The sequence below is a fragment of the Vicia villosa genome, linkage group LG3 (assembly GCF_029867415.1).
Source record: "Vicia villosa cultivar HV-30 ecotype Madison, WI linkage group LG3, Vvil1.0, whole genome shotgun sequence".
In the NCBI taxonomy this organism is placed as follows: Eukaryota; Viridiplantae; Streptophyta; class Magnoliopsida; order Fabales; family Fabaceae; genus Vicia; species Vicia villosa.
In genome coordinates this window covers 145177535-145192699 of record NC_081182.1, presented here as the reverse complement: position 1 = coordinate 145192699, position 15165 = coordinate 145177535, and positions in this window count along the sequence as shown.

Here is a 15165-nt window from a genome sequence, read left to right as displayed (position 1 = left end):
AGGCTCAAGCTATGTGTTATGCTCAGAAAAAGCAATGGGACATTTGTGGACATTTTCTAGCTCTCTTGATTTTTGGTGTTATTTTATTTCCTAATAAGGCGGAGTATGTCGATGATGCTGCTATTCATGTTTTTACCTCCTTCAGAAAGTCAATTGAGGATCCAACTCCTACTATTCTTGCTAATATTTATTTTACTATCCATGATTGATATGAAAAGAAAAGGGGAACGATATTCTGTTGTGTTCATTTATTATATTCTTGGTTGACTTCTCATCTTTACAAAGCCAACTACTTGATCAAAGATTTGACTAGGCATGAATGGTCTCAGAAATTAAGAGCTCTCAAGGCGGATTCTATCTTTTGGTTTGCAAGGAAATTGAATTCTGAAAGAATTATTTATAAATGTGGGGAATTCAACAATGTGCCTTTAATGGGAACATTGGGTTGCATTAATTACAACCCCGTATTAGCATTGCGCCAATTGGGTCATTCTATGGATTGTGGGCCTTCCGACCAACAAGTGGAAGAGTTAATTTTGCATGACAATAGGAAGGGAAATCCAAGAACATTGAAGAAAATAATTCAAGCTTGGAAGCATGTTCAAACAAAGAATTATGGACAAAAAAATATCATTGCTAAGGAACCTTACACTAAATGGGTTCAAGAGAGAGTTGGAAAGATTTTGCTTCCTTTTGTTGTGGATCCTGAATACAAGCCCGATTCTCCTAATCCCGTTTCTCTATCCATCGAAGAGATAGAAGGAATCAAGGCTGCCCTAGAGGCGTCCCGTAAGGAAAAGGAAGAATTAGAGCTTGACATACATCGACTTTCCAACGAAAAGAGCCAACTACGCCTCGATCTTAAGGAGAAGAGCCAAGAGCTTCAAGCTGCTAAGGAAGAGAATGATAGACAAAGGAATAAAAGAAAGTGTGCAACTGAAGGAGTTCTAAGTGCTAACTTTGATTTGATTGCACACAATGAAAGGTTGGAACAAGCGGGTGTAGAAATTGCAAGATGGAGGAGGCGTTATGAAAAGGCTTCCCATGACAAAGCGGAATCTGAGAAAAATCTAGAAGCTGTAGTATTTGAATTAACTGATAGGACTAAAGATCAAGAGGCAGAAATAAGGAATCTCAAATATGATCTTCAAGAAGCTCGCCATTCTGGACAAGAAGAGCGCACAAGAAGATTGACTACGGAAGAAGCACTTTTACAGCGCACCGGTGAGTACAATAGAGCATTTCAAGCTATGGCATCACTTAGTCATGTATTCATAAGGCAAAGGGAGATGTATGAAGGGGCAAGGGATGAAGCAGATAAATGGAGAAGACTCTACACAATTGTTTCTACGGCAAATAAGCATGTGAGCATGGTTCCTAAGATGCTTGAAGAGTATGAGAAGTGTCGTGAGAATTATGATAAGCTACTCTACTTATGCAATGATTTAATCCAAGACATTCCGAAGAGTTTGGAAAGAGCGGAGCCTTCCCCCATCATCCTTCCCGAAGAAGTGAAGTAGTTCTTGGAGCTATGTAGAGGCATGGTGGACAAATTCAAGGAGGACATTCATAGGTGTTCTTAGTCATTTATAGTTTTTTGGGTTATTACCATTTTACCCCCCCTGCCATATAGGTCATTTCTAGTTTACCCCCATGTAAATTTTTTTTTTGAAAAACAATCTTGCCATTTCAAAATACTAACTTTTTAGCCCCAAAAGTCAAAATCCGCAGGAAAATCTGCAGGTTTCCTGCGAATTTTCTTTCGGATTTTCCTGCGGATTTTGACTTTAAGGGCTAAAAAGTTAGTATTTTGAAATGGCAAGGTTGTTTTTCAAAAAAATATTTTTACAGGGGGTAAACCAGAAATGACCTTTATGGCAGGGGGTAAAATGGTATTAACCCTAGTTTTTTTTATTTTTATTATTTAGAAGTTTTATTTCTATTGGTGTTTATTTCCTTTCGCAATGTTGAACAATTTAAATTGTACTTTCTTTAAAGTATTTTAAATTAATAAAGTGTGTTTATTTCCGCATTATTCAATTTCTTCGCAATTATTCACCAAAAAGGATTATTCAAAAAAGAGGTTTTACTACAAAAAAAAAGGGAAAAATAATATATATATATATATATATATATATATATTATAATAAGGATGTGGATAGGACATGGCTTTGGCTAATATGCATAAGGATTTACTTATGCACCATGCATAAGCCTACATAAGCCATTGGATCATATTTTTAATCCAGTATTGAGTATTGAGTATTGAGTATTGAGTATTGAGTGGTGAATATTGAGTATTGAGTAATAACAATTGATGTCTAGAAGTTGATCCAAGAGTCCATAATAATCTATGCATGGTGCATAGATTTTTATCTATGCACAGTAATTGCACCCGATAAGACATGAGCATAGCATAAACATAGCATTCATAGCACGCATATCATTTTTATTTTGCAAAAACATTAAAAAAAGAAAAAAACTGTCTTTATCTCCAGTCACGCTATTGCAACCATACCGCCTTACCAAACAAGAGCTCAGAAGAAGAAAGCAATGGAACAACTAAAACAGAATCAAGCCGCCCTTCGTGAAGAAATGACCCAATTGAAAGGCACTGTTGAGGACCTCAAAGGAGGAATGACCCAAATGCTGAGCTTCATGAAAAATCTCAAGGATAAGCAAGACAAGGCTAAGGAGGTTCAAGACCAGTATGAGGAGATACCGAACGATGGCAACCCGTTGTTAGGATATGTTCGAGGCTATGACCCTCACAAGACAAAGGCTCACTCCTTTAAGAAGGTCGCTACGACCCATGAAGAAGGAGAGGCCTCTCAAGAAGGATTTATTCTTGCTGCTCAGAAGGAAGGGACGTCTCGCACAGTTCGAATTCCTGTCAACACTCCTCTTAGGTATGAAGACTACTTGGATCTACAATATGGGGACACTGATGACACAAATCAAGTTCCTCAACCCAAGTCGACTTCCCCTAACTCTGGGGAGGATTCTAAGGATAGTGGACAAATCAAAGCGCTGAAAGAGAGACTAAAAGCTGTAGAAGGGTATGATGCCTTCGATGTGGACACCTTTGAAATGAGTTTAGTCCCAGATCTGACTATTCCACACAAGTTCAAGGTTCCAAATTTTGAAAAGTACAAAGGGCTCACATGTCCAAGGAATCACTTGCGCATGTATGTGCGAAAAATGGCTGCCTATACTCATGATCAAAAGCTGATGATTCATTTTTTCCAAGATAGCTTGAGCGGAGCGTCTGTTGACTGGAACATGCAATTGGAGAAATCCTACATCCGAAGCTGGAATGACCTTGCTAATACATTCCTGAAGCAATACAAGTACAATTTGGACATGGCACCTAACCGGATGCAACTCCAAAATTTGTCACAAAAGAAAGAGGAATCATTCAAGGAGTATGCCCAGAGGTGGAGGGAAATGGCTTCCCGAGTCCAACCTCCCCTGTTGGAGAAGGAGCTGGTAGACATGTTTATGGCTACTTTGCAAGGACCGTACTACGACAAAATGGTCTGAAGCGTATCTTCAGGATTTTCAGACTTAGTGGTTATCGGTGAAAGGATCGAGAACGGAATTAAAAATGGGAAGATACAAGGGGCATCGTCTGGATCTTATCAGTCAAAGAGGCCCGCTCCCACCTTCGCAAAGAAGAAGTAAGGAGAGGCTAATGCAGTGGTGCATCAGGAAGCTAGACCCCCTATGTCATTCCCACCACAACAAAACCGATTTCAAGGTCATCAAAGGAGATTCGATCCTTTACCTACTTCCAAAAAGGAGATACTAAGATATTTGATAAGTGAGTCCTTGGTAGAAATCAAGCCATTGGCACCTCCTCCTCCAGGCAAGGTCACACCCAACTACAAATCTAATGAAAGGTGTGAATTTCACGCCAATTCTCCCGGACACACATTGGAGAAATGCTGGGCTTTCAAACATATAGTTCAAGATCTGATAGAGTCAGGGGCAATCGCCTTTGACAAACCTATTGTGAAAACAAATCCTATGCCTCACCATGATGGCGCAGTCAATGCAATAGAGGTCGTTACAGAGCAAGAGTTGCTTCAACAAAGAAACTCCCCCATAGATGCACTTAAGAGGTATCTACTTATAAAGGGGTTTCTCTTAGAACACAACGAGGCTTTTAAAGACACTCTGCAGAGGACCAAGGATTGATTCAGCTGAAAGAACATTCTGAGGAAGAGTATGTGGCTATGGTGGATAGGAACGAGCCATTAATAATACCAACTCAAGGGGCAAAAAAGCCATTAATCATCCCGTGTTCTAAACCACCATTGATGATACCTACGCAAGAGCACACTAGGATCATCCCGATCAAAGAACCATATCCTTTGGACAAGATGAAAGCGGTACCATGGGAGTACAATTCTGATACCAATACTGCTGTGTCAAGTATTGTTGGGCCTGGGGGCATGACCCGTAGTGGTCGCATATTCAAAACTGCACAGGCGCAACCAACGTCTAATGAAAACTTGACACAATCTGGTGACCAAGCTGTTATGAGACCAAATAACGAGGCTGAGCCCAAGGATAGAGAAGCTAATAATAAGGATGTTGAAGAGTTTCTTGCTTTAATCAAGAAGAGTGACTATAGGGTGGTGGATCAGTTACAACAGACACCATCTAAAATATCACTCTTATCATTGCTGGTACACTCCGAGAGGCACCGAGACGCCTTCATGAAGATTCTGAATGCAGCTCATGTAACTAAAGACATCACAGTCAATCAGTTTGATGGAATGGTGGCTAATCTAACTGTTGGGGCATGTCTAGGATTCCGTGATAATGAGTTACCTCCACAGGGAAAGGCACACAACAAAGCCTTGCATATCTCCATACAATGTGGAAAGGCTCATCTAGCCAGAGTTCTGATTGACACAGGTTCATCACTGAATGTGATGCCAAAGGCTACACTGGATAAAATAGCTTTGGAGGGCCTTGTGGTTAGACCATGTCGTCTGGTGGTTAAAGCTTTTGATGGATCGCAGAGTCCGGTATTTGGAGAAGTAGACCTTCCTGTCATAGTTGGTCCTCATACCTTCTGCATCAATTTCCAAGTGATGGAGATTGAACCAGCTTATACCTGCCTACTAGGGCGTCCTTGGATTCACGCAGCTGGGGCAGTCACCTCCACCCTCCATCAGAAGATAAAGTTTGTGGATGGGAACTCTATAGTGACCATTAATGGAGAAGAGGACATATTTGTCAGCAATCTGGACTCATACAGATACATCGAGGTTGGAGAAGGAGCACTGGTTACTGCATTCCAAGCACTGGAGATTGCAACTGCTGTTACACTGCCCGTGGAAAAGGTACGAAGGGCGGTAACATCCTGGAAAGACTTACAAGACGTGGATATGGAGGGATGGGTCAAAGTGTAGCAACCTGCCTAAAAATTTCAGCTTTCGAGTCGCCACCTATTCTGAAGGGCGAATAGGAAACCCTACACAGATAAGAGATTGAGGGTAAGTTATTATAATCAGGCTGAGGGAAGGTGTTAGGCACCCTCAGCCCTTTCCTAAAGGCTAATGTTCAAAGATTAGGGTTGCGTGGCAGGATTTGTAAAGAAATGTGGCAAATAGAATTTTAATGACCTGATTGAGATTTTGAAGAGGGGGACTCGCCTTGTTGCCAAGTGCCTACGTACCTCCTTAGGGAGGATCAGAGTCTACGTAGTTCGGGAAGGGTTGTACGCCATTTAGAGTTTGAATTTGATTTGATATGGTTTTTTAGAGGCTTTTTGGTTAGCCTATCGCAGTTTGTTTTGTCTTTGTAATTTGAATGGAGTTTAGAATTATTAGGGTTTTGGGCGTACAACCCTGATTTGGCACAATTAACCGCAATGATCAATAGGTTTGACCACCATAGTTAAAAGATTTAGGATTTGCATTGTTACCAATTCAAATCGATAGATTCGATCATCACTAATAACAACTTATTGTATTTTGTTATTTTATGAATTTTTATTTTTTATACTGTTACCTCTCATAATCGGTTAGCACGACTACAAATAATAACAAATTAAATTAAATAATAAGGCGAGATTAATCATCACAATCAATAAGATGATTGCAACCATTTAATCGAATTTAGTTTGATTCTTATTTTTTTTAAATTAAATGGCATTTTAATTAAAATTATTGTTAACCACAGCGATTAATCGATTTAATCGGCGCAAATAACAAATTAAAAATTTTAATATAATTATCATGTATTTATTTTATTAAGAAAATTATAACATAATATATATATATTAAAATAATTATTTTAATTAAAAGAAAACAAAAAAATTAAAAGAAAATAAGTTCTATTGAGATAATGATTCAATGTGATATTCATGAAGGCTCATGTTATAGTGGTTCGATCTGGGGCGTTAGATTTCAAGTTAGTGGAGATCCAGTGGTGAGGATCTGAGGGTATATGAAGGTACGCAGGGCTGTGGATGCATGGGATCTTATAGAAACAAATCCAGAAAAATATATGACGGAGGAGAGGCTCGAACCTGCGACCTCTCCCCTCACGAACGCACGTTCCACCAACCCAACCAAACACGCTCTTTGTTTATAATACGCGCCCAGTAAATTAAATAAAACGAAATGCCCACCTGACCAAGAAACGCGCGCGAATTTCAAAATAACCACACAGGTAGGGACACGTTATCATCTTCTTCCCCAAAACATCAAACCTCTGCAGGTTTTGCTACCATTTAGCTACGAATTTTCCATAGCCAACACAAGAACACAAAAACAGCGAATAGAGCATACGTTCATATAAATCAGGCGCGACCCCCTAACTCCACTCGTTTTCACCATACGAATCTAACCACGCTATTATCCTACCTTAATTTTACCTCTACAACGAATCCCCAATTTAAACCCTAAACCTTCATTCGGATACCAATGGTAAATCACGACATAATGCATGAAAACTCAATTAACCGTCCCAGAAACAATCACAGCAATGAAACGTAGCCAAACATACAAACAAAACATCATGAATATGCAGGTATCATGTCAATCGATCCATTTTATAAAACTACATACCTCGGTCAATTGGAGGATTATCTGGGGGTACTGATGAAGCGTGATGATCCTAACAGCTTCAGAATCCTTCAGAGAACCTTGTGCGGCCTTTAAAACTCTCTGAGATGCCTTAAATCTCCCAAACCGATTTTGAGTTCTTGGAGAAATTTCTTGCTCGTGAATGTGCTCCTCTTGCAGATTTTTCCCCCCCTGATTCGTATGCCCTAGTCCTTCTACTTATAAGGAGTGAATTAGGTCACTTAAAACAACCAAAAATCTTTAAGAATCCAATCTTGCCAAAGTTTGAGAAATTGATTTTATTCTTGTAAGGCAAGCTTCTATTTTGGCCTAACTTATATCAATCTTTTCCTAATTGATTTGCCACGAAAATTGAAGTGTATTTTGCCATTATTGTTGATTGAAAAACAATCAAAACATATTTTTTACCAAATATTTGATTCTCCATTTAATTAAAATCATTAAAAATTAATTTTAAATGAAATAAAATTATGTAAAATCAAATAAAATGATATAATTCATGGCATATGTTTTGGATAGCTTATGAATCAAGTTTGGGTCATAAAATATAGGCCCACTTGCAAGGAAATCAAATTGGACCTCTTTTATTTCACATTTGGTCCCTCAAAATCACTTGACTTTGATCAAGCATATCTCCTTCAATTTTTAAGCTATGAGGGAGTTCTAATACTTTTTAGAAACCTCAAGAGGTCCTCTATAAGCCACTTTGGAACATATTTTTCGTTTGAAGCTTTTATCTTGATCATATTCTCTTTGGGAAAAAACTACTTTTGAAGGATGCCTAAAATTGACCTGTAATCTTTTGCTTTGTATCTTTTAAATGAAGCATTTCTAGCCTTGGCTTGTGAGACACAAAGCTGTAGAAAATTCAATTTCCTTCAAAATAGGCTTTGAGTGGGGAATTTCTGATGTTCCATGTGAAAGTTATGCCCAGTCAAAGTTGGGTTGACTTTCTCCTAAGAAACCCTAATTTGAACCTTTTCATATTTGTTCATCTCTGAGTTTCTATTAATGGAATCATGATCAATTCTTGATCAAATGATGGTTATGCACCCCATACTTGATGTTTGCCCAATGATTAAGGTTTGGATCATGCCTTGATTGTGATTGACCTTTCAATTTGGATCAGTTGACTGTGAATTATCTGGATTATGTGAATGAGCCATGCCTTGAGATTTGAACCTTGCTTTTGTTATGAGAAAAGTGTGGGAGGTAAATTTTGGGGTATGACAGCTGCCCCTATTTAATTACCTTGGATTGGGTGACAAGAGAGTGTGTAGACCTCGCGTCATTCCGATCGAAGAGTTATTAAATACTGGAAGACCCTTAAATTTGCCTTGAATTTGAGTATGGATGAAGAGAAATGTCCTGCTAAAGCCTGAGTCTTACATAGCGAGGACCTTTGTTGGTTGTGTAATCGGCTTACTATGGCCAGCAAGCCTCCGTAGTTTGTGAACCCCCACTTACTATAGTTCTAGTAAGTTTCCGTAGTCGTTTGTGAACCCCTTACTTACCATAGTGCTGGTAAGCTACTCGCATTTTGTGAACCTCTCACTTACCATAGTGCTGGTAAGCTACTCGCAGTTTGTGAACCTCTCACTTACCATAGTTCTGGCAAGTTACGTCGCAGTTTGTACCTCTCACTTACCATAGTTCTGGCAAGCTACTCTCAGTTTGTGAACTTCTCACTTACCATAGTGCTGGTAAGCTACTCGCAGTTTGTGAACCTCTCACTTACCATAGTTCTGGCAAGTTACGTCGCAGTTTGTACCTCTCACTTACCATAGTTCTGGCAAGCTACTCTCAGTTTGTGAACTTCTCACTTACCATAGTGCTGGTAAGCTACTCGCAGTTTGTGAACCTCTCACTTACCATAGTGCTGGTAAGCTACTCGCAGTTTGTGAACCTCTCACTTACCATAGTTCTGGCAAGTTACGTCGCAGTTTGTACCTCTCACTTACCATAGTTCTGGCAAGCTACTCTCAGTTTGTGAACTTCTCACTTACCATAGTTCTGGCAAGCTACGTCGCAGTTTGTACCTCTCACTTACCATAGTTCTGGCAAGTTACATCGCAGTTTGGACCCCGATAGGATTGCTTGCTATAGTTCTAGCAAGTTCATCTGCACCAACAGGGTTATCTGCAAGTGTTGTTGCAGAATTTACCTGTGTAGAATTTTTGTTCCTGTAAATGCGTATGCATTATGTTTATATGTTGTGCATATGCCCCTGCTGTTTGTATAATGCGTATGTGTGAATGCTTACGCATGCATATGTTGTATGTATATTGATGAATGTATGCAATGATGTATGTATGATAACCCCGACACCTTATCTCCTTATCACTCATCTCCTTATCACCCATTGCCTTTGTTTAACCTCTTTTGAATTGTTTGTGAACTCTGGCTCAATTCGCATTCGGATGACTTGCCGACCCCCCCCCTTTTTTTTTTGTGAAAGGATCAACCTGGGGTAACACCAGTGCAAGGTGTGTGTAGCCTTCCGGAGATTTTGTCTTTTTGCTTTTGTGTTGCAAGTTTGCAAGTTTCTCATGTTAAATCCATGTTAAAGTTTATGAAAATAAATTATCCTTTGCAAGTGATACTGAAATTAGAAATGAAGCATAGTATGCAAAAAAGGAAATTTTATTGATATTGCCTTGAATTGGCGAGTGTACAGAAATGCGAAGAAAGAAAATGACAAATAGAAATGATATTAATACTGCCGTTGCTCTTTTTTGTTATCGAGGGCCCCAATAATCCTTCGACTTCAGAAGTAGATGATTGCACGACCCCTTATCCTTCGTAGTTTGCCTTCGGCTTATGTCCGGTAATCCTGCTTTTGCTAGGCATAGTACTTCTTGACCGCGTCTGAGTTGATTGGGTGCGGTAGCTCATCCCCATCTATTGTAGTGAGGACTAATGCCCCTCCTGAGAACACCGTTTTTACAATGTATGGACCTTCGTAGTTAGGTGTCCATTTTCCATGAGCGTCGAGTCGAGGTAACAGTATCTTCTTAAGGACAATGTCACCTTCTTTGTAGGTTCGAGGTCGGACCTTCTTATCGAACGCTTTTTTCATCCTTTTCTGATAGAGTTGTCCATGACATAAAGCTGTCAGTCGCTTTTCTTCAATGAGATTAAGCTGATCAAAACGAGTTTTTACCCATTTCGATTCTTCTAACTTTGTGTCAGCTATGACTCTTAGTGACGGGATCTCCACTTCGATTGGGAGGACAGCTTCCATACCGTAGACTAGGGAGAAGGGGGTTGCCCCTGTAGATGTACGTACCGAGGTTCTGTAACCGTGTAGGGCGAAGGGAAGCATTTCGTGCCAATCCTTGTATGTTTTCACCATTTTTTGAATTATCCTTTTGATATTTTTGTTTGCAGCTTCGACAGCGCCGTTCATTTTAGGCCTGTATGGTGAAGAATTGTGGTGTTCAATCTTGAACTCCTCGCACAGCTCCCTCATCATGTTATTGTTTAGATTCGACCCATTATCGGTGATAATCCTGCTTGGAACCCCATACCGACATATGATATTATGCTTGATGAACCGAGTGACTACTTGTCTCGTCACGTTGGTGTAAGAGGCAGCTTCGACCCATTTAGTGAAGTAGTCTATGGCAACCAATATAAATCGGTGTCCATTCGAAGCTTTAGGTTCTATCATCCCTATCATGTCGATTCCCCACATTGCAAATGGCCATGGTGAACTCAGAACGTTCAACGGGTTTGGTGGTACGTGCACCTTGTCAGCGTAGATCTGGCACTTGTGACAGGTCCTTGCATATTGGAAACAGTCGGCCTCCATTGTTAACCAGTAATACCCTGCTCGCAGTATCTTTCTAGCCATTGAGTGTCCGTTTGCGTGGGTCCCAAAGGTTCCTTCATGTACCTCCCTGATAATCTCCTTGGCCTCGTTTTTATCTACACACCTCAACAACACTGAATCATAGTTCCTTTTGTATAGGATGCTTCCGCTTAAGAAGAATTTGGATGCAAGTCTCCTCAGTGTCTTTTTTATCAATTGTTGAGGCATTCTCCGGGTACTCCTGTTTTTCCAGGTACATTTTTATGTCATGGTACCATGGTCTGTTGTCAGACTTCTCCTCAATCGCAAGGCAATAGGCAGGTTCGTCGAAGTGTCTAACAGTTATCCGTGGTTCATGGTTTGGCCAGGTCACCTTGAACATAGAGGAGAGCGTTGCTAGTGCATCGGCTATTTGATTTTCTTCCCTCGGGATATGAGTAAAAGTGATAGTATCAAATTCAGTCGTCAACTCCAGTATAAGGTCTCGGTATGGGATTAGTTTTGCATCTCGAGTGTCCCATTCTTTGTTGACTTGATGGATTACCAATGCTGAGTCTCCGTATACATCAAGGAGTTTGATCCTTAGGTCGATTGCAGCTTCTAACCCCAATATGCATGCTTCGTATTCTGCAATGTTGTTGGTACAGTCGAAACATAGTCTTGCAGTGAAGGGTAAATGCCGGTCATCGGGAGATGTCAATACTGCCCCTATGCCATGTCCTAGTGCATTTGAGGCACCGTCGAACATGAGTTTCCATACCAAACCCGGTTCGGGTCCCTCGTCGGGTCCTGGTATTTCATAGTCTCTTACTAGCATAATATCCTCATCGGGGAAGTCGAACTTCATAGATTGGTATTCCTCGAGGGGTTGGTGAGCAAGATGTTCTGCCAATACACTCCCTTTTATTGCTTTTTGAGTTACATATTGTATGTCGTATTCGGACAACAACATTTGCCACCTTGCAATTCTACCCGTGAGTGCCTGTTTTTCGAATACGTATTTTAAAGGATCCATTCTTGATATTAGCCACGTGGAATGATTCAGCATATATTGCCTTAGACGTTTGGAGGCCCATGCTAGGGCACAACATGTCTTTTCCAATGGTGAATATCGAGATTCGCAATCCGTGAATTTCTTACTGAGGTAGTAGATAGCGTGTTCTTTCCTGCCTGTTTCATCTTGTTGCCCCAGTACACACCCCATAGATCTTTCGAGTACTGTGAGGTACATGATCAGCGGTCTTCCGGGTACGGGAGGTAAAAGTATCGGTGGTTCTTGTAAGTAGTTCTTTATAGTTTCGAAGGCTACTTGACAATCGTCGTTCCACTTGATAGGTTGATCCTTCCTGAGTAGTTTGAATATAGGCTCGCATGTAGCTGTTAGATGTGAAATGAACCTTGAGATGTAATTCAATCGGCCCAGGAAACCTCGCACCTCTTTTTCTGTTTTTGGAACGGGCATCGCCTGTATGGCTTTTACTTTATCAGGATCAACCTCTATACCTCGTTGGCTTACAATGAATCCCAACAGCTTTCCCGACCTTACACCAAATGTGCACTTATTCGGGTTCAACCTCAGCTTGTACTTCTTTAGGCGTTCAAACAGCTTATGTAGATTTGTAATATGCTCTTCTTCTGTGCCAGATTTGGCAATCATATCATCTACATACACTTCGACCTCTTTGTGAATCATATCATGGAATAATGTGACCATGGCTCTTTGATATGTTGCCCCTGCATTTCTCAATCCAAAAGGCATCACTTTGTAGCAGAAGGTGCCCCAAGATGTCATGAAGGTTGTTTTCTCCATATCTTCGGGCGCCATCTTGATCTGATTATACCCGGAGAAACCATCCATGAAAGAGAACACTGAAGCTTGAGCTGTGTTGTCCACCAAGATATCTATATGTGGTAGTGGGAAATCGTCCTTCGGACTTGCTTTATTTAGATCCCTGTAGTCTACACACATGCGTACCTTCCCGTCTTTCTTAGGAACTGGCACTATGTTTGCAATCCATGGTGGGTAGTCAACTACAGCAAGAAACCCGGCATCGAACTGTTTGAGCACCTCTTCCCTAATCTTACTATCCATATCTGGTCGAACCCTTCTGCGCTTTTGCCTGACCGGCGCACACCCTTCTTTGAGAGGTAACCTGTGTACCACGATGTCTGTATCCAACCCCGGCATGTCACGGTATGACCAAGCAAAAATCTCTGCATACTCGTGGAGGAGCTTGATTAGCGTTGCTTTTACGTCCTTACCTAGCGTTGCCCCAATCTTAATGTTCTTAGGTTCTTCATCCGTTCCCAAGTTTATGATTTCAATGGCCTCTTGTGGAGGGAGCATGCTTTTGGATTCCTTATCCACTAACCTTGACAACTCTTCTGGAAGTTCATCGTCTTCCTCATCCCCTTCTTCAGCCTGATTAGCGAGAGCCTCGAGTTTGTATAGAGTCTCAGCAGTATTACTATCGGTGGTGTCAGAAGGTGATCTGCACATGTTTTATGTTTTGTTTTCTTTTAGTATGCAGATGTGAACGTGCTTTGTTTGTGCAAGAAATTTATTTGTCATTTTCAGAAATGGAAAAGGAATAAATGCGAGAAAAGACAATGTTTTCAATACCAAAATGCAAAGACAATTTTATTAATAAACTTCGAACTTGAAAGTAAATGGGGCCCTTACAAACTAGCTCTATGCTTCGGGCGAGGCATGAGCGTTATTGTTTTTCTTTATCAAAAAAGGGGAAATAAAACACACAAAAGCAAATTACTTTGAAATGAAAACTATCTCCGGTATCTCCAGGCTTGTCCAATTCTGAAGCTGTTCTCCTGGCCTGATTTCTCGAATGAAATTGGACGTCCCTTCTCGAGAATCCTGGTTGGACACCATAGCCACATGTTCATACCCGCCAGTCACAAAAGTTTGCATTATTGGGGGAAATGATCGTTCCTCTTTCTTAATGCTTGTGACCTTGGTGGGTTGGTATCCTAACCCTGAGCGGTCTTTCTTCTCTGACACCTCTGGTAGCTTGCCCCATCCTTTAGCATCTGTGTCTTGTAGATCCTTCCATGATGTCACCGCCCTTCTTATCTTCTCCACTGGTAGTGTGATAGCGGTTGCAATTTATAGAGCTTGAAATGCGGTACCCAATGCTTCGTCTCCAGCCTCAATATATCTGTATGAGTTTAGATTGCTGACAAATATATCCTCTTCTCCATTGATAGTCACTATGGAGTTCCCATTCACAAACTTTAATTTCTGATGGAGGGTGGAGGTGACTGCCCCAGCTGCGTGGATCCAAGGGCGTCCTAGTAGGCAGGTATAAGCTGGCTCAATCTCCATCACTTGGAAATTGATGCAGAAGGTATGAGGACCGATTACAACGGGCAGATCCACTTCTCCCAACACCGGACTTTGTGATCCATCGAAAGCTTTTACCACCAGGCGACTTGGTCTGACTACCAGTCCTTCTAAGGCTATCTTGTCAAGTGTTGCTTTTGGCATCACATTTAAAGATGACCCTGTGTCGATCAAAACTCTAGCTAGATGAGCCTTCCCACATTGCATGGAGATATGCAAGGCTTTGTTGTGTGACTTTCCTTGTAGGGGTAGCTCATTGTCACTGAAACCTAGGCATGCCCCGGCAGTTAGATTGGCCACCATTCCGTCAAATTGATTGACTGTGATGTCCTTAGTTACATGGGCAGCGTTTAGGATCTTCATCAGAGCATCTCGATGTTTCTCAGAGTGTATCAATAGTGATAAGAGCGATATCTTAGATGGTGTCTGTTGCAACTGATCTACCACTCTATAATCACTTTTCTTAATCAGAGCGAGAAACTCCTCAGCATCCTTATTAGAAGTTTCTTTATCCTTAGGTTCAGCCTCGTCACTTGGTCTCATGACAACTTGTTCTCCAGACTGCGTCAAGTTTTCATTAGACGTTGGTTGTACCTGCGCAGTTTTGAATATGCGCCCACTACGGGTCATGCCTCCAGGTCCAACGATGCTTGATACTGCGGTATTAGTATCGGTCTCATATTCCCATGGTACCGCTTTCATCTTGTCCAAAGGATATGGTCCTCTGATTGGGATGATCTTGGTACGCTCTTGCGTAGGTATCATCACTGGTGGTCTAGAGCATGGGATAATCAATGGTTTCCTTGCCCCTTGTGCAGGTATCATTAAAGGCTCGTTTCTTTCCACCATCGCCACATATTCCTCTTCAGGGTGTTCTTCCAGTT